The sequence below is a fragment of the Lepus europaeus genome, chromosome 16 (assembly GCF_033115175.1).
Source record: "Lepus europaeus isolate LE1 chromosome 16, mLepTim1.pri, whole genome shotgun sequence".
NCBI lineage: Eukaryota > Metazoa > Chordata > Mammalia > Lagomorpha > Leporidae > Lepus > Lepus europaeus.
Window position 1 is genome coordinate 18,190,173 of NC_084842.1, and position 24,204 is coordinate 18,214,376.

The 24,204-nt window shown below is 43.3% G+C and overlaps 1 pseudogene; it reads left to right on the forward strand.

Annotated features, from left to right (window-relative positions):
- The first annotated feature begins 3,848 nt into the window (after nt 1-3,848).
- Nucleotides 3,849-7,951, forward strand: LOC133775032 (regulator of microtubule dynamics protein 3-like; annotated as a pseudogene).
- Nucleotides 7,952-24,204: the final 16,253 nt, after the last annotated feature.

Here is a 24,204-nt window from a genome sequence, read left to right on the forward strand (position 1 = left end):
TCCTCATCAACTATCTCTGGCTAGTCCCAATATCCTGTCAATTCTTTGGAAATAATTCTAACATTTGCCTCCTTCATTCTTGATTACAGTAACTCTGTAATCAAAAAAAGAAATATTCAGAGTCTCTATAAAAACACTTTTTGCCATTATTCACTTATATAATAGTTTCCTTTAGGTAATCATGAACTTATTAAGAATGCTAATATATATATATATATATATATATATATATATATATTCAATGTTCAACAAACACTTGTTAAAAAGATAAATTGGATACATAAATCGTTGAGTGAAGGGGAAAGTGAAGATGAGAGGGAACAAATGAGAAGCCTAATAGTATTTTGGATAGTGTCTTATGAAAATATCCATGGCAGATTTTACTTTATGGTATTTAAATTGAACAGTAAATATCCATTTAATTCAGAACTATCAAATTCACAATTCTTTTATTCTCTCCCAGTTTCTTTTTTCCCATCTGACATGCTGGCATAATTACAATTCCTACCTTAGGGCAATGAAAATTAATAGGCTTGTAAATAATGATAAATTGGTCAGTGTTCATGAAATGCTCTCAAGATGAAAAGCACTCTATCACCTCTAAGCATTTTTATTTATTAGAAAGTAAATTGATGCATTATCGATATCTAGACCACACCTATGATTTATGCCGTAAACACAATTAAGCTTTTTCCCTATCTAGTTTTAAAATCCAGGTCTGCCTTTCATCCAAGTATTTAGAGCCTTATATCACTGCCGCTGTTATAAGAAAGATGATGAAGTTATATACCATCCATAGTGCCTAAAACAATGATGTAGGTTTGAAAATTTAGAGCAGTTGGCAAAACTAAGTTCTCGGCTGGCACCGTGGCTCACTAGGCTAATCCTCTGCCTGCGGCACCGGCACCCTGGGTTCTAGTCCCGGTCGGGGCACTGGATTCTGTCCCGGTTGCTCCTCTTCCAGTCCAGCTCTCCGCTGTGGCCCGGAAAGGCAGTGGAGGATGGCCCAAGTGCTTGGGCCCTGCACCTGCATGGGAGACCAGGAAGAAGCACCTGGCTCCTGGCTTCAGGTCAGCACAGTGCACCGGCCATAGCAGCCATTTGGGGGGTGAACCAATGGAAGGAAGACCTTTCTCTCTGTCTCTCCCTCACTTTCTAACTCTGCCTGTCCAAAAAAAAAAAAAAAACTAAGTTCTCATCTTCATACTCTTTTAAATTTGAGCCCCAGTTTTGGAAGACCTAGAGCTACTTGTGCTGAGATGGATTTTGATGAAGGCTAGTTCCAGAAGTGTGTTACCTGGATACCTCAGGAGATATCCAAAACCAAGGGTCCTGATAATGCCAAAACGTCATGCAATCCAGCAAATGTAGAATTTAGAGAAAGCCTTCTTCATAACATAAAGAAAATAAACATTTGACAGAAGGAGAAATAGCTGTGTAAGTTGTCAGTTTTTTTTCTTTGTAAGTAGAGACCTAAATTCAGGTTTCGGTGATAAAATATAATTTGTCTCATAAAATGGAGACAATAGTAGATGATCTTTCCTGGCAGACCTTTGTTGTTCTCCTTGCTCCCACTGTAGGTGTAATTTTAGTGACTTATTAGATCTGCAGATCTTAGAAGAAAACACAGTACCCCATTTGATATTCACAACTGTTATTTTGTCCATTACACAGATAATTAAATTAAGCATTAGAGGAATTTTTGAAATTTTAAAAATCTACGTCTAAACTAAGGTAGGAAGGTAATAACAGAGCTGAGTTTCAAAACTACAGATAGCTTAAATCAATATGCCTGCAGTATTTGACTTTTTTATAAGACATTTATTTATTTGAAAGGCAGAGTTACAGAGAGAGAGAGAGAGAGAGAAAGAATATTCAATCTGCTGGTTAAGTCTCCCAAATGCTTGCAAGAGCTGGGCCAGGTTGAAGCCAGGAGCCAAGAACTCTATCTGGGTCTCCCGTGTAGATGACAGGGCCCCAAGCACCCGGGAGATCTGCTGTTGCTTTTCCAGATGCATTAGCAGGGAGCTGGATTAGAGGTGGAGCATCCAAGACTCTAATTTGTGTTTATGTGGGATGGTGGCTTAACCAACTTTACCACAATACCAGCTCCTACATTATCTGCTACTGCAGAAGCAAAGGGTCCTTGTCTTCGTGCAGGAAAGAATTCAGATGTGAGACAGAGAGCAGTGGAAGCAAAATAGCAAGGTTTATTAGAATAGGGACATCTGTAAGAACAGATGGGCACCTCTCCAGACAAGACCTGAGAAAGAGTGCCTAGTTCACATTTAGGCTCGGGTTTTTAAGGGGATGCGTCTTGCCTTTCTACCTTTTCTCTCCCCCTCTCCTCCTCCCAAACAAAGGACTTGTTGAGTGTAAATAGGAAAAATTCCTTTCTAAGTTTTCCCCTGAAGTTATCAGATGGGGGAAGCCTGGCTGGCATCAGCCAAGGGGGCTTCTCTCTAGGGTGCTTGCCTTAGTGGAAGGATGTTTTATCAGGCCAGGTAGAAGGGTCAGGACCTCCTGGAAGGTCATCAGGATCTGGGCAGGACTTTGAAGTGCAGATACTGGGCTTCACCTGGAAGGTTATCAGGATGACTTTGAGATGCTGCTTTCAATTTCCTAGGCCCTTGTCACACACACATAAGCTCATTTCTGACTTCCTACCTAACATTTCCAATGACCATATAAAACTACAAAGCTAACAATAATTATACAGCAAAGTATGGTATCAGCATCAAAGCAGACACATTGGCCAATGTAACAATATAAAGTCTAGAAGTGATCTCATACCCTAAAGCCCCTGACCTTTGATAAAATTGCTAAAATTGATAAATTTGATAAAATTTATAATTGATAAATTGATAAAATTTTGAAAAAAATTTTAATGTTATTAATAAAATAACATTGGACAAAGGAAAATCTTTTCAAAAAATGGTACTGAGAAAATTGGATAGCTACATGCAAAAGAATGAAATTATACTTCTGTCTCTCATCATGTGCCAAAAAGTAATTAAAAATGAATTGAAGACCTACATGTGCTACCTGAAACTATGAAAAAATACATGGGAAATATTTCAGGACTTTCAGATAAGAAAGGCTTTTTATTTTTATTTTTTTGAAAAGAGGGAGTATATCCCAAAAAAACAGGAAACAAAAACAGACAAATGGGATTTCAACTAACTGAAGAGCTACATATCCAACAGGCAACAGATTGACATAAAGAACATACCAAATGGGACAAAATGTTTGTAAACTACATTTCAAACCAGGGCTAATAACCAGAATACACAAGGACCCCTACTTAATAGGAAAAAAAAAAAAACTTGACTTTAAAATGGCCAATAAACCATAAACATGTTTCTCAAAAGAAGACATGCAAATTGCCAACAGGTATATGAAGTAATGCTCAAATCACTAATCAGCAGGGAAGTGCACATCAAAACCAAAATGAGATACTACCCAACTCCAGTTAGATTGTCTATTATCAAAAAGACAAAAGACTGTAACCACTAATGAGGCTGTTCAGAGAGAACACTTACAAATTATTGGTGAGAACGTAAATTAGTAAAGAAATTGTGGAAAACAGTGTGACTCTTCCTGAAGAAATTAAAAATAGACCTACTATAGGTGCCAACAATCCTATTACTGGGTGTATGGAAATTAAATTGGTCTGTCAAAGAGGCATCTGCACTGCCATGGTTATTTCAGCACTATTCACAATAGTCAAGAAACGGAAATAACCAAAATGTCCATCAAATGAGGAATGGATCAAGAAAATGTAATGTATATACATGTTGGAATACTGTTCCATCATAAAGGAATGAACTCCTGCCATATGCAACAACATGGATGGCACGGGGGTCAATATGTTAAGTGAAGTAAGTCAGGCACAGAAAGAGAAGTACTACATGATCTCACTCATGCAGACTCTAAAATAATTGATTTCACAGAAATTGAAAGCAGAATTGTGGTTATCAGAGGCTGGAGAGAGGAAGGGGTGGAGAAAGATTGACTAAGAGTATTACATTATAGCTAGGTAAAAAATGTAGTTCTGGTGTTCTACTCAGGAATATGACTAAAGAAAACAATTCTGTAGTGTATATTTTTAAAAACAGAACTAGAAGAAAGGATTTTAGTATTTTCAACATAAAAATTATAAATGTTTAAAAACCTAGGAATCTTTAGAATGATAAATTTCTCACTATGTAAGGTGAATTATGCAATTTTCCACCCAGGATATTTCTACAAGAAGTCTGAGAAGATCAAGACTAGGCATTGAAACCATTTGCTGGCCCAAACATCCCATGCATGATTACTTCTGTGGAAGTGTGATGCAAATACATGGAACAACTCTGTGCAGCCTCTTAGGACAATCTGGTCTCTAAAAAAATATTTCCCATTCTAATTCTGGGTCTTAAAGCCATCTCTACCCATCTTGTAACCAGCAGATATAACCACAAAATGCAACATCATCATAGCCCCTGCATGTAAAACAACTTGCTTAGACTTTGCATTTTAATTGATTGTGTTTCTTGTGTCCCTACTCGATTCCTGTATCAGCCTATTTCTGTGGGTCAGGTTTGCCAGAAAAAGTATGAGATGTGGATTTGCATGATGGAAGTTTACAAGTAGGAGCTCTTCTGAGCAAAACTTAACAAAGCAGAGAGGTTGAATGGCAATGCTGTTCTGACAGAGTTCTCAGTATATCCTAGAGAGAGCTCTGTAATTAGAATGGCTCTTGTCTATGGCCATACCTCCCTGAGTGCACCCAATATCATCTCAGAAGCTAAGCAGGGCGGGCTTGATTAGTCCTTTGGTGGGAGGATGACTCTGACGGTCATGCTGAATCAGAGGGAGATGAGACTTTGTACCTTGCATTAACTAGTCATTAGCTACAGACTACAAGCATGCAAAGAGGTGAGATCCAACTGCCGCAATCCCCTTCAGAAAGGAAAAGTCCAGAGAGGAATTCACATTGAGAAGTTAGCAGTCAGCAGTCAACAGAACAGGAAACTGGGAAAATTAGTGACCAGGTTCTGAAAGGGGCATAATGGGACTGGACAACACCAGCATATCCTGGCTGTTGATCTTCTCAGCTTTGCGTCCAGCCTTCAAGCCTGCTCTTTCTCCTTGGTTTCCTCATTTTGGTCTTGTGTACTCCCTTGGAGACTGCTTTGATTCCTTCCTGTGTTTCTCCCTTCTTTTTGCTATTCTAGATTTCCTAATGTACTTGCCATCTGCAAAGAAGAGCTAGAACAATACAAATAGGATTGAGACAATGAAGAATTAAGGCAGAATTGCCAGTAAGCTGCCAAGTAATTCCTCTGCATTCCATGTCAAGGAGGAATATGCACAATTAAATTGAGGGCAGGTGACTTTTTGTCTATGTGCCTGCCTTTCTACCTCCCTTCATTAGCTCTCTATAGCAACAAAACCAGGATTTCCATTACTGGGTGTTCTGGATTTTACCTTTGGTGTTATTCTTGACCTTTGTGTATGAGTCCAATGCCACCTCTGCTGAAGACATTTCTCCAACCCTCTTGCCTCTTTTAGTCTCCTTCAGCACCCTTTACCTTTCACATACATTTAAGGAACCTTTAACTTTGCCTTTGTAGGCTAATTCTTGATCAAATTGCTAGCCATGAATTTCTTAAACTTTAATAAAATTAAATAGGTTTTTTATTTATTTATGCTTCATTTGGGTGAGGAGAGAGAGAGAGAGAGAGAGAAATCTCCCATCTACTGGTTTACATCAAGTCCTCAAAACAGTCGTGACTGGACCAGGCTGAAGACAGGAGCCCCAAACTCTATCTGGGCCTCCCATGTAGGTACAAGGGACCAACTATTTTGTCCATTGTCTGTGGTCTTCTAATAGGAAGCAGAACCCATGTACTCTGAAATGAGATGTGAATATCTCAAGTGGCATCTTTTTTTTTTTTAAGATTTATTTATTTATTTATTTGAAAGACAGAGTTACACAGAGGAGAGGGAGAGAGAGAGAGATTGAAAAAGAGAGAGAGAGAGGTCTTCAATCTGCTGGTTCACTCCCCCGTTGGCCACAACGACTGGAGCTGTGCTGATCCAAAGCCAGGAGCTTCCTCTGGATCTCCTATGCGAGTGCAGGGACCCAAGAACTCAGGCTATCCTCCACCGCCCTCCCAGACCACAGCAGAGAGCCAGATTGGAAGTGGAGCAGACGGTTCCCAAACCGGTGCCCATATGGAATTTCGGCACCACAGGTGATGGCTTTACCTGCTACACCACGGCACCGGCCCCTCAAGTGGCATCTTAACGACTGTGTCAAATGCCTGTCCCACACTTTTTAAAAAGGCCCAAGCCTATCTTACTGATTGTAGGTGTTATTATTTTTATCTCTCCCTTCATTTAGTTTACTTGGCTTTTATTTCAGATAATTTGCTCAAATATTGCTTTTAATAAAGAGATTCACTGATTGACGTCGCGGTCATTGACAGCGTGAGGCAGCAGCGGCTGCTGCCATGGTGGTTGGCGGCCGGGTGCAACCTGTCTAGACTGGGGGCTCTGGGCTGGGACTGCTGCTGGGCGCCGCCGCTGGCTTTGGATTCCTGTGCGTCCTTTACAGCCGGCGGTGGAAACGGTCTCAGCGCCATGGCCGGAGCCAGAGCCTGTCCAACGCCCTGGACTACGGACAGACTCCAGAGCCTGGATGCCAGGCGATGCTGCCTCGGGCCATCCCAGGGGAGGCTGGCGATGCTGCGGTGCTGCCCGGCCCCGCACAGGGAGAGCAGGAGAAGGTGCTGGACCGCCTGGACTTCGTGCTGAACAGTCTGGTGGCGCTGCGGCGGGAGGTGGAGGAGCTGAGGAGCAGCCTGCAGGGACTGGCGGGGGAGATCGTTGGGGAGGTCCGATCGCACATGGAAGAGACTCAGAGAGTGGCTCGACGGCGAAGGTTCCCGTTTGCCCGGGAGAGGAGCGACTCCACTGGCTCCAGCTCTGTCTATTTCACGGCCTCCTCGGGGGCCACGTACACAGATGCAGAGAGTGGAGGCGGTTACACAACAGCCAGTGCCAAGTCTGACTATGAGCGGGACTCTGACAAGGAGAGTGAGGACGGGGAAGATGAAGTGAGCTGTGAGACTGTAAAGATGGGGAGAAGGGATTCTCTGGATCTGGAAGTGGAAGCAGAGGCAGCTTCGGGTCCTGCTGGAGACGCCTCAGACCTGGAGGATGTCCTGCCACTCCTGCAGCAGGCGGACGAACTGCACCTGGCAGTGAGCAGAGCAAGCGAGAAGGCTTCCAGCTGCTGCTCAACAACAAGCTGGTGTACGGAAGCTGGCAGGACTTTCTCTGGTGCCTGGCACGAGCCTACAGTGACATGTGTGAGCTCACTGAGGAGGTGAGCGAGAAGAAGTCCTAGGCCCTGAATGGAAAAGAAGCAGCAGAGGCCGCCCTGGAGAAGGGGGATGAGTGTGCTGTGTGTCACCAGTGGTATGCAGTGCTTTGTGGTCAGCTGGCTGAGCATGAGGGCATCCAGACTCGTATCCAGAGTGGCTTTAGCTTCAAGGAGCATGTGGACAAAGCCATTGCTCTCCAGCCAGAAAACCCCAAGGCTCACTTTCTTCTTGGCCGGTGGTGCTACCAGGTCTCTCACCTAAGCTGGCTAGAAAAAAAAAAAAAAAAAAAAAAAAAAACCTGCTACAGCCTTGTTTGAAAGCCCGCTCAGTGCTACTGTACAGGATGCCCTCAATAGTTTCCTAAAGGTTGAAGAACTACAGCCAGGATTTTCTAAAGCAGGAAGGGTGTATATTTCCAAGTGCTACAGAGAACTAGGGAAAAACTCTGAAGCTAGACGGTGAATGAAATTGGCCCGGGAGCTGCCAGATGTCATTAATGAGGACTCGGCTTTGCAGAAGGACCTGGAAGAATTAGAAGTCATCTTAGGAGAATAATCACATTTCAAGGGCCTTCATGACTTGAGGGAAATCACAGCTTAAGGGAAAACTTTCCTTAGACCCCACTGAGATCATGAAACCAAGTGAGTGGTTTAAGGCATGTCTCAAATCCTGAGTCTGAGCACTACAACCTGCCTTTCCCCAATTTGTTCTAATCTCTTGCCTCATCTGAAACTGGGGAAGTAGCTGTGACCTGGGTTTCTGCTGTTCTCCCCCTTAAGTGAATTCTCGAAAAATCAAGATAGGTGGATGAGCTTCAAAGAGCTATGGGAACAAAGCACAGAACTTGTCACATGCTCATTTTTTTCACTGATTAATATTAAATACCTATAAATACCGTCCTGAGATCATACCCTATCAGAGCAAAAAGGAGGGTCAGAGCAGCCCTTGTCATCTACCACATGGGGTCTAGCTGAACTCTGTGGCTGAGGGGCTGGACCACTTGACTTCCAAAGTCTTAGCAGATTTTAGAGTCACATCAGTGGCTGGCAGAGGGTTTATAAGCATTGCCTGGAATATATTTTGGTACAAACTTCAAATAAACCAAATTTGAAGTGAAAAAAAAAAAAGAGAGATTCACTGACCACCCCATCAAAGCAACCACAAACACATCCAGTTATTCCACCGTAATTCTCTTTCCCCTGATGGTGATGCCTTTTTCTTAAAGTCATTTGTCTCCCCTCTATAGTAACCCGATATCATGAAGTACACATAGTATATAATAATCACAGTAAAACTCATCGGATGTCTTTAATCTCTCATTAACTGATATTTACCAGCCATTGTGTATGTGATACCATATTACCTGGGTCTATTGTGAGGAGTACAATAGTCATGTTTCCTGCCCTCATGTGGATCACAGTCAAGTGATTGATAAAAGGATAAACCAAGAAGTTACACAAATAAATACAAAAAACACCCCTTTATTTCAGATGATGCAGGTGGCCTCTAAAAGATGCTCCAGTGCAACCCATCAGGTTTCTAACAAGATGTATAACCCAGCTCCAATCATTCCAGAGACTTTAAAGAAGGAAAACCCACAGAGATGTGAGAGGTGCTAAGGGAATGGACAAAGAAGTTGAGATGCTCAGGGGCCACCAAGAGAAGAAAAACATTGCAACCCTTAGGGTTAAGGGTAGTAAATAGCATTATGGAAATCCAGGGAACACTGAAGTCATGGAAAGAGGTTACATAGCAGGTATATCAATATACAAGAAATGATAGCTACTGGAAAAACCACAGCCAAACAGAAGTTGGAGTCAGGAAGATGTATCCCAACATCCCTCTCTTCTTTTCCTTGAATCTACTGCTAGTGCATTCTAAAGGCCATATCTAACTGGAATCTAAGTTGCAAGGCAGAATAAAATATTGTCTAAATCCATTCTGGTTGCTAGAAAAAGTACCATAGCCTAGTTAACATAGACATTTTACAAAGGAGAGAAATTTATTTCTCACAATTCTGGACACTGGGAAGTTCAAGATCAAAGTGCTTACAAGTTCAGAATCTACTGAGTGCCTCCCTGATGTATCCTCATATAGTAGAAAATGAAGCAAGCTCCCTTGCACTTCTATTTTTTATCTGAGAGAGAGAGAACACTCTTTCATCTTCCGATTCACTCCACAAAAGCCAACAGCAGCCAGTACTGAACCAGGCAAGTCTCCCGCACCTGAATAGGTGGTAGGGATCCAACTTAAGCCATCAAATGCTGCCTCCTAGTGCACAAATTAGCAGGAGCTATAACTGGAAGCAGGGCCAAGTATTTCAGTATGGGATGTGGGCGCTCCACCTAACAGCTCAACAGCTGTGCTAAACATCCACCTCCTTTGCACCTCTTTTAGAAAGACATGAATGTTCTTCATTGCTTCTCTGCCTTTTGGCTAAGTTCAAGTGTAAAGACATGAATGTTCTTGTGATCCAGTCACCTCCCAGAGGTCCTACATCTTAATACTATTACATTGGGCACTAAGTAGCAGGATGGGGTTGGGGAGTAACAGTCAAATCATAGCAATGATTAAGTCCCTAGGTGTCAGCTTTCAGAGACACGAAGTAGGGCAGAGAAAGACTGAGATTTGGTTTTTGACTGTGTATGTTGAGTGGAGGAAATAGGAGAAATCGAACTCAGAATACCAGAGAGACCTGGAGGGCAGAACAACATAGTAGTAGAGATTGATTGGCTCCCCACCCTACCACGTCACTAAGGCACTCAGGAGGACAGTGTTAGCACCATGACAAATATCCAGTACAAGAATTGTCACTTAAGCTTTATACAGTTACAATGTTTAATGTTATGTTTTGCATTATCTTAATTTTTGCAGTTATTCTAAATCCTGAAGTGTTCTGCTAATAACCTTTCTCTGACTAAAAGAAACAGTTATTTTGTTTTACATACCAGAAACTTTTCTTCCCCAGAGTATTTCAACTTGAGGTAATTTAATAATTATGATTCTGTGGGAAGAGTAATAAACCAGTCCCCAAATAATTATTACATGGAGTGTTCCTTTATAAAGCCAGCTAATATAAAAGGTCATTTTATACTACATTTTCATTTAAATAAGCGCTACTCTGTGACATAGGTTTTGCCAAATATCTGTGCTATTCTTGGCAGTTTAATATATCAGGAGGTTTTATTCTTCCTCTAAACACATGCCAGTTATTATGCTACTATCTCTCAGCTCTAAACTCTCCCATTTATGCTCTGCTCAGTGGTGCCGGGCCTGAGAATTCTTTAAGCTACGTTCTTCCCTTTTCAGACTTGCAATTTGGCCACTGGGATGAAGACTAAAAGGCAGATGGAGGGACAGGGACCCAGCCATGCTTCCTGTTCCTATCAGCGTGACCCCCTCAGTGTTAGCTTGTTGCAGGAGCCGTCAGGACTAGATTCCAACCTTTCTTACTCCTAGAGCAGCCTCGCTGCTGTCTCAGCTGAGCAGCATAGCCTCCCAGAGACCTGAGCGTGTGCTGCCTAGGACACCTCCTCCAAGCTCCTAGATCCCAGTGACCACAACCTCTTCGTTTGGTTCTCAGCCCTGAGGATGGAGTTACCTCCTGTGTTGACTACTCTGATGCTCCCTTGTAGCCACCTTTTCACTTTTTTAATTCTCTCATTCTTGTTTTTATCAACTCCCTGTATTAGATTCTTTGTTAAAATAACTGATTTTGTTTGTTTTCCTGGCAAAATCTAACCAAGTGCACTCTCTCACTGTACCACTATTCCCATCTTTCCCTCCCTAACCCAACACAATCCATTTTTTTAACAATGGATCAGTCATCCAAATAGCTCCTGTGCATTGTTTCTTATGGGTTGTGATAGAATCTCGGGGAATTTCAGAAGTAAACCATATTTACCTATGCATCTTCTGAGTGTCAAGTGCCAAATTCACCATAGTAGGAAGTTACCTTTGTGTCATCAGAAACCTAAATCTACTTGGGGCACATTTTTTTTTTTAATTAGGAGAAAAAAACTACATAAATAAAAAACTACAAAAAATTAAAAAAACTACAAAATAAAATGCAAAGTTATGTATATCCATTTTGTGTAACAGTGGAGAAAGAGATGATTATACTGAGATTTTTTTCTAGTTAAGAAGTTCTTCACTGGACTTGACTATTCTAAGATGGAAGAAGGCTTTCAAAAGATGGAAAAACCAGGGACATTACAAGCAGAACAATTTGAGGCAAAAGACGTTCAGTAGTTGTGGTTTTTATTTTATCTATTCATTTGCTTCATTAATTCTGCATATACATTTTTCTATGTTTTCCCTGCAGGGAAACAAGCATACCCACAAATATGTAATTAGCACTGAGCTGTGTTATGTACATAAAGGTTCATGGAGCTATGGTAAGATATCATAGAGCAAGAGAGGGAGGGAAAAAGGTCTAATTAAGCAAAGAGGAGAATGAAGCATTCTCCAGGTCAAACCATATATGGATCCATGGGCACAAGGAAGGAGGCAGGTGCAAGTGCCCCAAAGAGCATCTAAATGCATGGGTGGAGGAGGGGAAGGGAAGCACAGGTTCTGTAGGATAAGATCTATTGCCATTCTACCAGACTGATAATTAGAAGCACTGGAAATCGATATATAAGAGGGGACCAATAAGAAACAGGAAGTCGCCTCGGTCAGATTTCAGCCCCTGGAAATAACATTCCAGGTCACAAGCTGAGAGAATAGTAAGGATGACTCCTTACCCCAGTGTGCTACAGAAGAGTCTTGCTCACTAATGATTTCACAGGGGAGAAAAAACAGGAGCAATATCTGATGTGCAAACGAAGGACTAGCTATCTCCAGCAGGGCATTTTAATTTCACATGCACAGAGTGAAGCCATGCCAAAATCCTTGACTAACATTTGCTATTGGTCTCCACAATGCATGCATTTATTAAGCGTACAGATGAGTTGGTTATAGAAAACAATTCCACGGTCTGGCATAATTAATGTAAACATTGCATGCAATAGAAGAGATAATCTAACACCTTCTTTATTTAAAACAGGTTTAATTAATGTCAAGTACTGGAACAAGTGGTAATCTCCCCCGCTTGTCTCTCCTCTCACACTGTGTGGAAGTGCTCCCTGCTGCCTTGTTTACCTGCCGACTTTAGCATCTAAATGTACAAGAGGGAGTTTAGACTTTATTTCTAAAGCTTTCTCTTTTCTTTCTTTCAGCAATGACTTCTTTCTTGCTGTAAGAGAAACTATTCCCAAAGCCTCTTGAAAATTCCTTTCTTGTAGAGGAGTTCTTTGTCTTGCTCTCCTGGCAAGCGTGGCTGCACAGTCATCCCAACTTTATAGGCCTAACAAACAGGAGCAGGAATGTAGGTCATCTTTATTGGTCACTGCCTAACAACTGGACTCCTTTCTCCTCTCATTCTGCCTTTAGATTGACTCCACGGGGATCCTAAACAAGACAAGAAACTGGTTGGGGTGTCAAAAGCAAATGTCAAGAAAACAGAGAGAATTGTATTAGGCTTACAAAATAGCCAGGAGGGATTCTTCTAGTGAGCTGCCTGGCTTCCTTGCAAGGGAAATGGCATACCCATTTAGCATCAGCAGGTTCGTGGTAGCAAAGGGGCCGGAGCTGCTGAGGCTCGTGTGTGTGCTATTATATATTCACATCACATTTCATAGTTTCTAAAACAAGGCGCGTTCATGTTCTAAGTGATCCATAATGTAATATTTTGAGACTTAGATTATTAAAGCAATTTTAACTATACATCTTCAAATGAACTTCCTTCTCTAGGGTGGTGGTTGAATGCTATCACAGAAGACTAAAGTGTTCAGTGTTGTTTTCCTATTTCCTGTAGTTTCAGGTAAGATACTTACTAGGATCAGGGCAACAACAGAAAAAAATGATTCTCAACTACCTGCGTTGACAAATTTCAGATTTTCTACTTTGTTTACCATAGTCTTGTTTCAGACTACAGTTTCCATAAATCAAAGGAATCTGGCAAACACTCACTAAATCCCTTTTCAGAGTCCTTAACATATGAGATTCATTCTGAGCACCCCAAACCTGAGATAACTGTGTTAGGTAGGAAGTCAGAAATTGAGCCTATGTGTGTGTGAGAAAGGCCTGAAGACCAGCACCCACTGAGGAAGCTCCAGAAGCCCAGCATCTTGCATTTCAAGGTCCTGCCCAGATCCTGATAACCTCCCAGGGGGTCCTGGCCCTTATACCTGGCCTGATAAACATCCTTCCTCTAAGGCTGAGCGATGCCAGCCAGGCTTCCCCTGTCTGATAACTTCAGGGTAAAAACTCAGAAAGGAATTTTTCCTATTTACACCCAACAAGTCCTTTGTTCAGGAGGAGAAGAAGGAGAGGGAGAGGGGAAAGGCAGGAAGGCAAGACCCATCCCCTTAAAAACCCCAGCCTAAATGTGCACTGTGCACTCTCTCTCAGGTCCTGTCTGGAGAGGTGCCCATCCGTTCTCACGGATGTCCCTACCCTAATAAACCTTGCTATTCTGGTTTCCACTGCTGTCTGTCTCACACCCGAATTCTTTCTTGCATGAAGACAAGGACCCTTTGCTTCTCTGGTAATATTTCTGATAACCACGAAGGGATTTTAAGACATCGAAGGTCAGTATTCCTTCCCTCAAATGGGACCGGATCTGTGGGAATGACTGTTGATCATTGATCATCTGGCACCCCACAGATCTCTGAGAAGGCGGAGTTCTCCCGGCCATGGCTTAGCTGCGGCCAAAACTCCAGAGGGATGGTAAGGAACAGGAGGGCAACTAGGAATGGCAGTCGGCTGAGAGCCTGGAGACTCCTGAACTCGCTCTGGCTTCCCGGTGGCCGGACTGAAACCTGAGGACCTTGCCTCTCTCTTGGAGGGACACCTGGTCACACTGCCTACTGCTACAGGAGTGGGCTTAGCTTCAGTCAAGGCTAATAGTGGCCCTCCAGGTAAATTCAGACTAGAGATATTGAGCAATCATGAGCGATAGCAAAGTAGGCAGGCACACAGGGTAAAATTGATTAGGTTTGTGAGCTGGAAGACCACGCCTTCACCATGCCCCTGTGTGACCTCATGCCCCATCTGATACCTTCATCATGCCCCTGTGTGACCTTATGCCCCTACCTGGCCACACCTGGGTGCCCACCAGCCAATCAGGTTAACCACTCCCCTTTAGAAGTGGGTTAAAAGCCTAGGACACGGTGTGTCCCTCCTTTGCTTATTTTCCCTGGCCTCTTGCCAGGAGGGTTGCTTATTGTAGCCCTGTGCCTCCAGGGCACGTGGCCTTTGGGCCACCCCCCCCCCCTAGGCTTCCTGGCCTAGATGCTCCTCCACGTGGCTGGTTCCTGGTGCTCAGTATGAACCCAGATTTACCTCTCTCTCTTAGATAAAGCTCTCACTCTCCTATGAATCTTTCTCACTAAATAAAAGCTTAAAATGTACCATGCTGCCTCGTTTATTTACGCCAATATTTAGAATTCTTCTCCAAATATTAGGCAAGAACCCTCTTGGGCTTATTAACATTGGGGATTTATTAATAAGCATATTGTGATATTGTATGGCACCCCAAATTCTGGTAATGTGTGGTACCCCAGATGGCACTTCTGGGGAATTTTAAGGGACCACATTTTCGTATATATTTTAGGGGGTCATTTCCAATATCAATAGGAGGTTCCAAACACTCGGTAAAACAGTGAGCACTAGGTGAAACAGTGCGCCTACCCAACCCCATGGCTGGTCCTGCTAGGCCCAGTCATGCGTAGTCTTCCCTGTGAACAGGGCACCATGGCCTTTCCCTGCGCTCTCTTCCAGCTAACATGGCCTGCTGCACCCACGCAGGCACTGCCAGATATCTCTGGTGAGAGGTGAGAGCTCTCCAGGGCTGCTTTTTTCCTCTCCCTCCATTTCCAATTCACTACCCCTCCTCTCTAGGAGTAGGGAGGGGAAAAGCCTTCAGCTACTGAAGCCTTGCTGGTTTCCCCACCTAAGGGAGCAAGAAACCTTAATCCATTAACCCTTTCCAACCCGATGGATGGGTTTTCTCTTTGCAATTGATAGAAACATTTCCTTCAGCTCTACAGGAGTCTCTGATTCTCTGCCGCTTTGCTTTGTGATGTGTTACAGTGTCCTAAGCAATGGGCTCATACGCTGACGATCAGCTTTTCTGTGCTGCTGTAACTGACTTAGCTGATGAGAGTTTTCACCTGTCTTGAAGGTTTCGTGTTTTCTATTGCCAGTACTGAGTCTTCATTGGGAAAACTGCATCGTAAAGTTGTTTATGTTATTTGTTTTTAATGTTTGAGTAATTCCCTTAACTCTGGTCAGATCTAGCCCACAGCCTTGGTTAAAATGCTCAGGTTAAATGTGTATTTTGGCTAAACAGTCTGATTCTCTGGCAGTTTTATATTTTTTTAACTTTTATTTAATAAATGTAAATTTCTAAAGTACAGTTTATGGATTACAATGGCTTTTCACCCCCATAACTTCCCTCCCACCCGCAACCATCCCATCTCCTGCTCCCTCTCCCATTCCATTCTCATCAAGATTCATTTTCAATTATCTTTATATACCGAAGATCAATTTAGTATATATTAAGTAAAGATTTCAACAGTTTGCACCACACAGAAACACAAAGTGTAAAGTACTCTTTGAATACTAGTTATAGCATTAATTCACATTGTACAACACATTAAGGACAGAAATCCTACATGGGGAGTGAGTGTACAGTGATTCCTGTTGTTGACTTAACAAACTGACACTCTTGTTTATGGCATCAGTAAGCACCCTAGGCTCTTGTCATGAGTTGCCAAGGCTATGGAAGTCTTTTGAGTTCACCCTCTGGCAGTTTTAAATTCTAAACTTAGTCCTCTGACTGAGGCTTCTAGTCGGATGCCTGGAACTCTCAAAGGTTGAGACTCTGTTAAAATAACAGCTGTTTGAGTCAATTCAGATTATGTAAAGTACATTAAAATGTTGTAAATGATGTCAGACCTACGTTGCATTCATGCTATTGCTTTCCAGCTGGAGTGGTTTTATAAAAATGAAAGTAAATTCTGTGTATACTCGCCTTTATGTTGTTAACTAAAGTAAGTCAATAGGATTGGTTCAGAAAATTGGGTTAATCCAAATGCCCTTCAGTTTGCTTGGTTCGCTCCTTCAGTTTTACGTGTCTTTGATATGCTTTAAACTTGTTTCTTTAAAAGATGATGATCTTTTCAAAGTTGTAAATATGTACTAGTGTCTGTGTTTGCTTTTCGGGAGGTGTTATCCTTATTAGTTACTTAAGAACATGGGAATGTAATTTTGATTTTAAAAATAATTCAGATAATGATGTGGTATTCATTAATATCTCAGTGTCTTAAGTCATCTAGGCATTGTTGTTAAGTAAAACATGAGAAAATGTATTATGTGTACTTTTAACATCTTAAAGGGAGACTGTTTGAGTTTGTTAGCATGTATTCTCATAGGTTGTCCATACATGACAATTCAAGACTATGTAAAAGTAACTACGGGTGTAAATTTCAGAAGGTGTGAGCTAGTCACAAAAAGTTTGAGAAGAGTTTACAATTTTAAAATATTGTTTACAGTTTTTTGCAAGTTGATATGCCGAAGTATTCTGTTAGAACAATGGGGTTTTTGAAAAATGTGTATTAATATGTTAGTAAATATCTGGAAATGGTCTTGATCCTAAATCTTAAAATCTGCTTTTGTAAAAACTGCAACGTCTCCTTTTAACAGTTTGTTTAATTGGTTACTCTGTGCCATTTCTAGAATTAGGTCCTGTAAACTCTGCTAAACTCTGCTAAATTGTCTCAAGTTACACATGACTTCATGCACTAATTCTTATGTTCAAGGTTTTTTTTTTTTATTTCTAGTTTATTTGACAAGAGACATAGAATTTGTGTTCTGCCAAAGTAACCTATTGTGTACTCTACTGTCTCTGTTAAGTTATGATTGATGAAAAGCATTGAGTCTTAAAAGTTTAAGTTATTTTAAATATCATTATGATTAAATCTGGTCTAAAAGTGTAAAAATCACCCTGACTAAATGGGTGGATATCATTTCAGGATGTTAAGGAATTCTATTTTGACCAGATACTTTAAGTTCTCTTGGCACCTTTAACAGGCTCTCTGAAAATCAAAGCTCTGGACTTTTGATATCTCCAGAGGGGTCCCTGGAGATGTCAAAAGGGATCTCTCATCTTACAGAGATAATAACTAATTGGGTTATTTAGATTAAAGGTGTTGCCAAGATGTAAAATGATGCTAAACTTCAGTTATAAGCATGTTTCTTTCTAGCTGCTCCAGTCTCTGGCTCAGAAGCCAGATTCTTTAAAGAGGAATTGACAAAGTCTCCACCCAGCTAATGCTGAATAACCAGGCATTGCTAGTTCAAATGTATTGCTAGTTCAAATGTGGATCAAATGGAGGTCCAGCCTAAAGTGAGAAAGTGTTCCAAAAGAGACTTGGAGACGATTGGAGATGTTATGCGGCAGATACTAGAGACCTGGGTTCCAGGAACCCAGGAAAGCGCTAGTGTCCACAGGCTACACGGTGAAAACCCAGAAGCCCAAAAACTTAAACTTATGGGTTACACGGTAACACTAGTTAAACCTTTGTTCCAGGAGGAGAAGAAGTGGGAAGGCAGGACCCATCCCCTTAAAAACCCCCGGCCTCAACCGGACTGCACATTCAGCCTTCTGCCTCTCTGCTGAGCCGCCCGCCTGGCCTGCCCAGGTGTATTCTCTCCACTCAATCATGTAACCTCACTCTCCCCCAGACTCAGCAACTGGGCACTCTCTCTCAGGTTCTGTCTGGAGAGGTGCCCATCCGTTCTTACCTATGTCTCTGCCCTAATAAACCTTGCTATGTTGCTTTCTATTCAGTTGTACTGATGACCTCAAAGTATACAAACAGGTCACCATGGTTAATCTTACTTAAAAGGTTATTGTTCTCCTCATGGGCACGGTTTTAATATGGTTTTTAACTTTTAACTTTTACCAAGTGTCAGAATTTGACCATGACCGTACTTTTCTAGCTCACCCTACTGATATTAAAAAAATCTTTGAAAATCAGGGTTGGGGCCGGCGCCACGGCTCACTTGGCTAATCCTCCACCTGCAGTGCCAGCACCCCAGGTTCTAGTCCCGGTTGGGGCACCGGATTCTGTTCTGCTTGCTCCCCTTCCAGTCCAGCTCTCTGCTGTGGCCCGGGAAGGCAGTGGAGGATGGCCCAAGTGCTTGGGCCCTGCACCCGCACTGGGACCAGGAGGAAGCACCTGGCTCCTGGCTTCGGATCGGCACAGTGCGCCGGCCGTAGCGGCCATTTTGGGGGTGAACCAACGGAAAGAAAGACCTTTCTCTCTGTCTCTCTCTCTCACTGTCTAATTCTGCCTGTCAAAGAAAATCAGAGTTGAGTTGAGCTCCCCCTTGACTGACATCATAGAGGCTGCCTCCATGGTCTACTTTATTAGAGACCAGGAGAATGAGGAGCTAGCTAGCAGGAGGAGCAATGTAAGGATAGGCAACAGTCCAATCAATGGCTGCTTGGCATGGTGACCTGCCATCAAGTTGACCCAACAAGGCCAGTGCACCCCAAATGGCACCTGTTTCTGATGATGATCCAGGGCTTTGGGCAAGCAGCTATCGTGACAGAAACCGGCTTCTGTCAGCTCTGTCAAGAGTAAGGCCACTGGACACGGAACTTCCCTGGGTGTTGAGGGACTCCTGGTTCAGAACTGTAGACCCTGTGCCTTGAGCTAAAAAACCTTTGGCTCTGCCCAGCCTCTGCCTAGCTTCCAGCTCTAACCACTGCTATTGAGGGGATGGCCTAGGGTCAGTGAAACGTAAGTTGCCTATTTGTACCAGCCTCCTATTCAGCTCTCCTTCTAGTCCAGCCATGTAATGCAAGTCAACCGGGAGCCTCCCTTAAGGAGATTTGCATCTCTCTTGTAATCCTCTTCCAGCACCCCATGGATAGGTCTGGACCTCACACACCCAGCCAGGCCTTAAAAATCTATCCAAATATTATTAAGCTTAGAAAGCCCTCCCTGCCAGTTACTAAAAACAGGGCTTTCAGTAACAGCTTAGTCCTGCACCTATTTGGACAAATCCTCACTGAGGACATAAAGGGCCTACCTCTTGAGGGGGTGCACAATAATCCACAATGTAGATGGTTAAATGTAAATGATTTATTAGTCTGTTTCCTTTCTCAGACTGAGACTCTGGTCTTGTACATTGGCTTAACTTCCCAGCAAAACTAGCTACTAGGTATCCAGAGGAAAAAAAGCATAGCCAGTCCACTAGATTAATTATTTAACCCTTATCCTCACCCCTGGTGAGAGAAAACCTGCCCTAGAGAGGATATGGGCCATGCAGCAAATTCCTACTTCTGCAAACTTCAGGCAGTCCCAGCTTTTCCCTAACAGGTTATGGATTCCTAGGTACAGGGATATAGCACAGTTCCTAAACCAGGCTCTCAACAGGCAGCCAAAGCAGAGCCCCCACCTTTGGGAAAAACAAATAATGCACAGCTTTTATTCTTTGAAAAGCTACCTTGACTAGGGCTCTCACAAAGGGATTGCTAATTCAGTCCTTCAAACAGGCAGGCCCTAGACCTGCTACCTGCTGCCCAAGAAAGTGCCCCAAACTAGGGTCAAACTAAAGAGGTGCAAAATCATGTTCACGCTTTCTTGGACAAGGCCAGACAACTCCAGGACCAGGTCAGACAAGGCTAAAATATCTGGCCTAACATCACATCTGGTCATGGAAATCCTGGTCATTGCCTCTCCTTGGGGACATAATGTCCACATTCTTTATGCTCTCTGCAGACTATTGTGCCTTTTTTTTTTTAGAATTTTTTTTTTATTTGACAGGTACAGTTATAGACAGTGAGAGAGAGGACAGAGAGAAAGGTCTTCCTTCCATTGGTCTGATCTGAAGCCAGGAGCCAGGTGATTCCTCCCGGTCTCCCATGCAGGCGCAGGGGCTCAAGCACCTGGGCCATCCTCCACTGCCTTCCCAGGCCACAACAGATAGCTGGACTGGAAGAGGAGCAACTAGGACTAGAACCCAGCACCCATATAAGATGCCAGCGCTGCAGGCAGAGGATTAATGGCGCTGACCCCATATTGTGCCTTAACATCTTCATTTGTTCTGTCTGGCTCCGGGTGCTTCTAAGACACGGCTTCCAGCCTACCCTCTGGACCAAGCAGAACAATGCTTCCTGAGGCCACTCTCAAGCACCATAGGACAGATAGCAAGAGAAAAATACCCATATCCATCTCAATGCCCACTTGTCATCTTCAAAAGCCATAGAAGATGGAACTCCACCCATTTATCCAGATAAAAGAACTGTGGGTATTTTTTTCTTGAGGGGGGATATGTTAGGTAGGGATTCAGAAATTGAGCCTATGTGTGTGAGAAAGGCCTGAACAAACCAGCACCCACTGAGGAAGCTCAAGAAGCCCAGCATCTGGCACTTTAAAGTCCTGCCCAGATCCCGATGACCTTCCAGGAGTCCTGACCCTTCTACCCAATAACCTTCCAGGTGCAACCCAGCATCTGCACTTCAAGGTCCCCCCCAGATCCTGATGACCTTCCAGGGGGTCCTGTCCCTTCTACCTGGCCTGATAAACATCCTTCCTCTAAGGCTGAGCGATGCCAGCCAGGCTTCCCCTGTCTGATAACTTCAGGGTAAAAACTCAGAAAGGAATTTTTCCTATTTACATCCAACAAGTCCTTTGTTCAGGAGGAGGAGAAGGAGAGGGAGAGGGGAAAGGCAGGAAGGCAAGACCCATCCCCTTAAAAACCCCAGCCTAAATGTGCACTGTGCACTCTCTCTCAGGTCCTGTCTGGAGAGGCGCCCGTCCATTCTTATGGATGTCTCTACCCTAATAAACCTTGTTATTCTGGTTTCCACTGCTCTCTGTCTCACGTCTGAATTCTTTCTTGCATGAAGACAAGGACGCTTTGCTTCTCCAGTAACAACTGGGTATTTTCCTTGGTAATAGTGTTGTCGCCAGAGAAAAAGCCATGGGTTCTTGTCTTCACGCAAGTAAGAATTCAGGTGTGAGACAGAGAGAAAAGTAATAAGGGGACAGGGCATCGTCAGAAAGGAAGGGACAGAGAGAGGGAGAGAGTGAGTGCTTTGTCGCTCAGACTGGGGGAGAGCCACATTACATGGTTAAATGGAGAGAATACACCTGGAAGGACAGGCTGGTGGCTCAGCAGAGAGCAGAGAGCTGAGCTTGGATTCTTTGTTTAGACCCCTGGTTTTTAAAGGTGCCTCTTTAGCCCCTCCCCCTTCTCCTTTGGGATAAAGGGTTTTGTGGAAAGTAAATTAGCAAATTCTTCCCTAGGTTTGTTGGCTCTGGTTGAGCTGGGCAGAGGGGAGTCTGTGAAGGTTTTATTGCCCCATGTTATCAGGTTACCCTTGTGGTCCTGAGGAGAGAGAATTCTCCTGAGAGCTTCCCTTGGGGGAAGGGCTGGGACCACCTGGAAGGTCATCAGGACTTTGAAGTGCAAAATACTGGGCTTCTGGAGCTTCCTCAGTAGGTGCTGGTTCGTTTGGGCCCTTCTCAAACACACAAAGGCTAATTTTGAACTTCCTACCCAATGGTGTTAGCCCTTCAAGTGTCACTTGCCATTTCAAAGATCTTGTTTTTCTTCCTATTTGACATGAAGAAAGCATTGACATAAAAAAGTACCTTTCATTTCTTTTTTTAAAATATACATTCTATTTATTCAAAAGACAAGTTGCAGAGAGAGAGAGAGAGAGACACAGAGAGAAAAATCTTCAATCTACTGGTTCACTCCTCAAATTGCCAAGGTTGGGACAGGGTAAAGCCAGGAACTTCATCTGGGTCTCCCACTTGAGTGCAGGATCCCAAGCACTTGGGACATCTTCCTCTGCTTTCCCAGGTACATTAACAGGGAGCTGGATCAGAGGTGGAATAGCCAAGAATTGAACCAGCGGGTCCAGTGCTGTGGCATAGCAGATAAAACCGCCACTGTTATATATTAATGTTAGCCGTCGCAAAACATACCGAACACTGGAGTAAGGGAAAGGGTTTGTTGGGGAACACTCTACAGACCAGAGTGAAGGGGCGGCGAAGGAAAAAGAGAAAGAGTATAAGAGAGAAACAGAAAGGAGAAGAGCTAGCAAGGAGAGAAGAGAAAGAAGAGAGGAGGAGAGAAGCCAAGAGAGGCCAAGAGAGCACAGGAGAGAAGGACCAAGAGCCAAGAGAGAAGAGCCGAGAGACCAGAGGAGGAGACTAGAGAGAGGAACCGAGAGAGAGGACCAAGAGCCAAGAGAAAAGAACCAAGAGAGCACGTGTTCAGGAACAGACCCTTTTATTTATTTATTTATTGACTTTTATTTATTTATTTATTTTAAACTTTTATTTAATGAATATAAATTTCCAAAGTACAGCTTATGGATTACAATGGCTTCCCCCTCCCAAAACTTCCCTCCCACCCGCAACCCTCCCCTTTCCCGCTCCCTCTCCCCTTCCATTCACATCAAGATTCATTTTCAATTCTCTTTGTATACAGAAGATCAGTTTAGTAGGCCCTTTTAAAACTTCGCCCAAGGGTGGGCAGGGAAGCAGGAGCAGCCAATCCCATTAGGATGGGGGTGGAGCCTGGCTCAGGTAGCTGGGCCATGTGGCCACCTGACTAAAACTGCGACAGTTTCCTAACAGCCACCTGGAGTGCCAGCATCCCATATGAGTGCCGTTCAAGTCACGGCTGCTCTACTTCAGGCCCAGCTCTCTGCTATGGCCTGGGAAAGAAATGGAAAACGGCCCAAGGACCCTGCATCCATGTGGGAGAACCAGAGGAAGCCGTTGCAGCCAATCAGGGAGTGAACCAGTGGGTGGAAAACCTCTCTCGGCTGGCGCCGTGGCTTAACAGGCTAATCCTCTGCCTTGCGGTGCTGGCACACTGGGTTCTAGTCCCAGTTGGGGCGCCGGATTCTATCCCGGTTGCCCCTCTTCCAGGCCAGCTCTCTGCTATGGCCTGGGAAGGCAGTGGAGGATGGCCCAAGTGCTTGGGCCCTGCACCCCATGAGAGACCAGGAGAAGCACCTGGCTCCTGGCTTCGGATCAGTGTGATGCGCCGGCCGCGGCAGCCATTGGAGGGTGAACCAATGGCAAAAAGGAAGACCTCTCTCTCTGTCTCTCTCTCTCTCTCACTATCCACTCTGCCTGTCAAAAAAGAAAAAAAAAAAAAAAAAGAAAACCCCTCTCTCTTTCTTTCTCTCTCTCTCTCTGCCTCTCCTTCTCTCTGTGTAACTCTGACTTTCAAATAAATAAATAAATCTTTTTTTTTAAAAAAAAATAATCGAACCAGCACCCATATGGGATGCCAGTGTCACAGGTGGCAGGTTTACTGGCTATGCCACAACACCAGCCCAAAAAGTACTTTCATTCATTGCAAAGTTTCATATTGGTATAAAAATACTTTGATTTGTTTTAAAATAATTTGATAATCTAAAATCAAAATATATCCATAATTTATATGGGCTTTTCTAGCACACAAACTGGAACTAAACACATTATTCTTAGTGGTGAATTAAGCCTATGAATATAGAGTGGATTAAAATTATGTAGTTGCAAAAACTAATGAAAGGAAGAGAGAGGGAGGGATGAGGATTGGGGGAGGGGGAGAAGAGGGAAGTGTGGTTGTCTTCTTGGAACTGTCTCTTTATATTAATAAAAGAAGTGTACCTCGGGGGAAAAAGAAGGCATCTATACTTTAAAACATATATTTAGGGTTGTGAAGTTTGCCTTTCATAGAGGACTTCAGTGTCAGATTA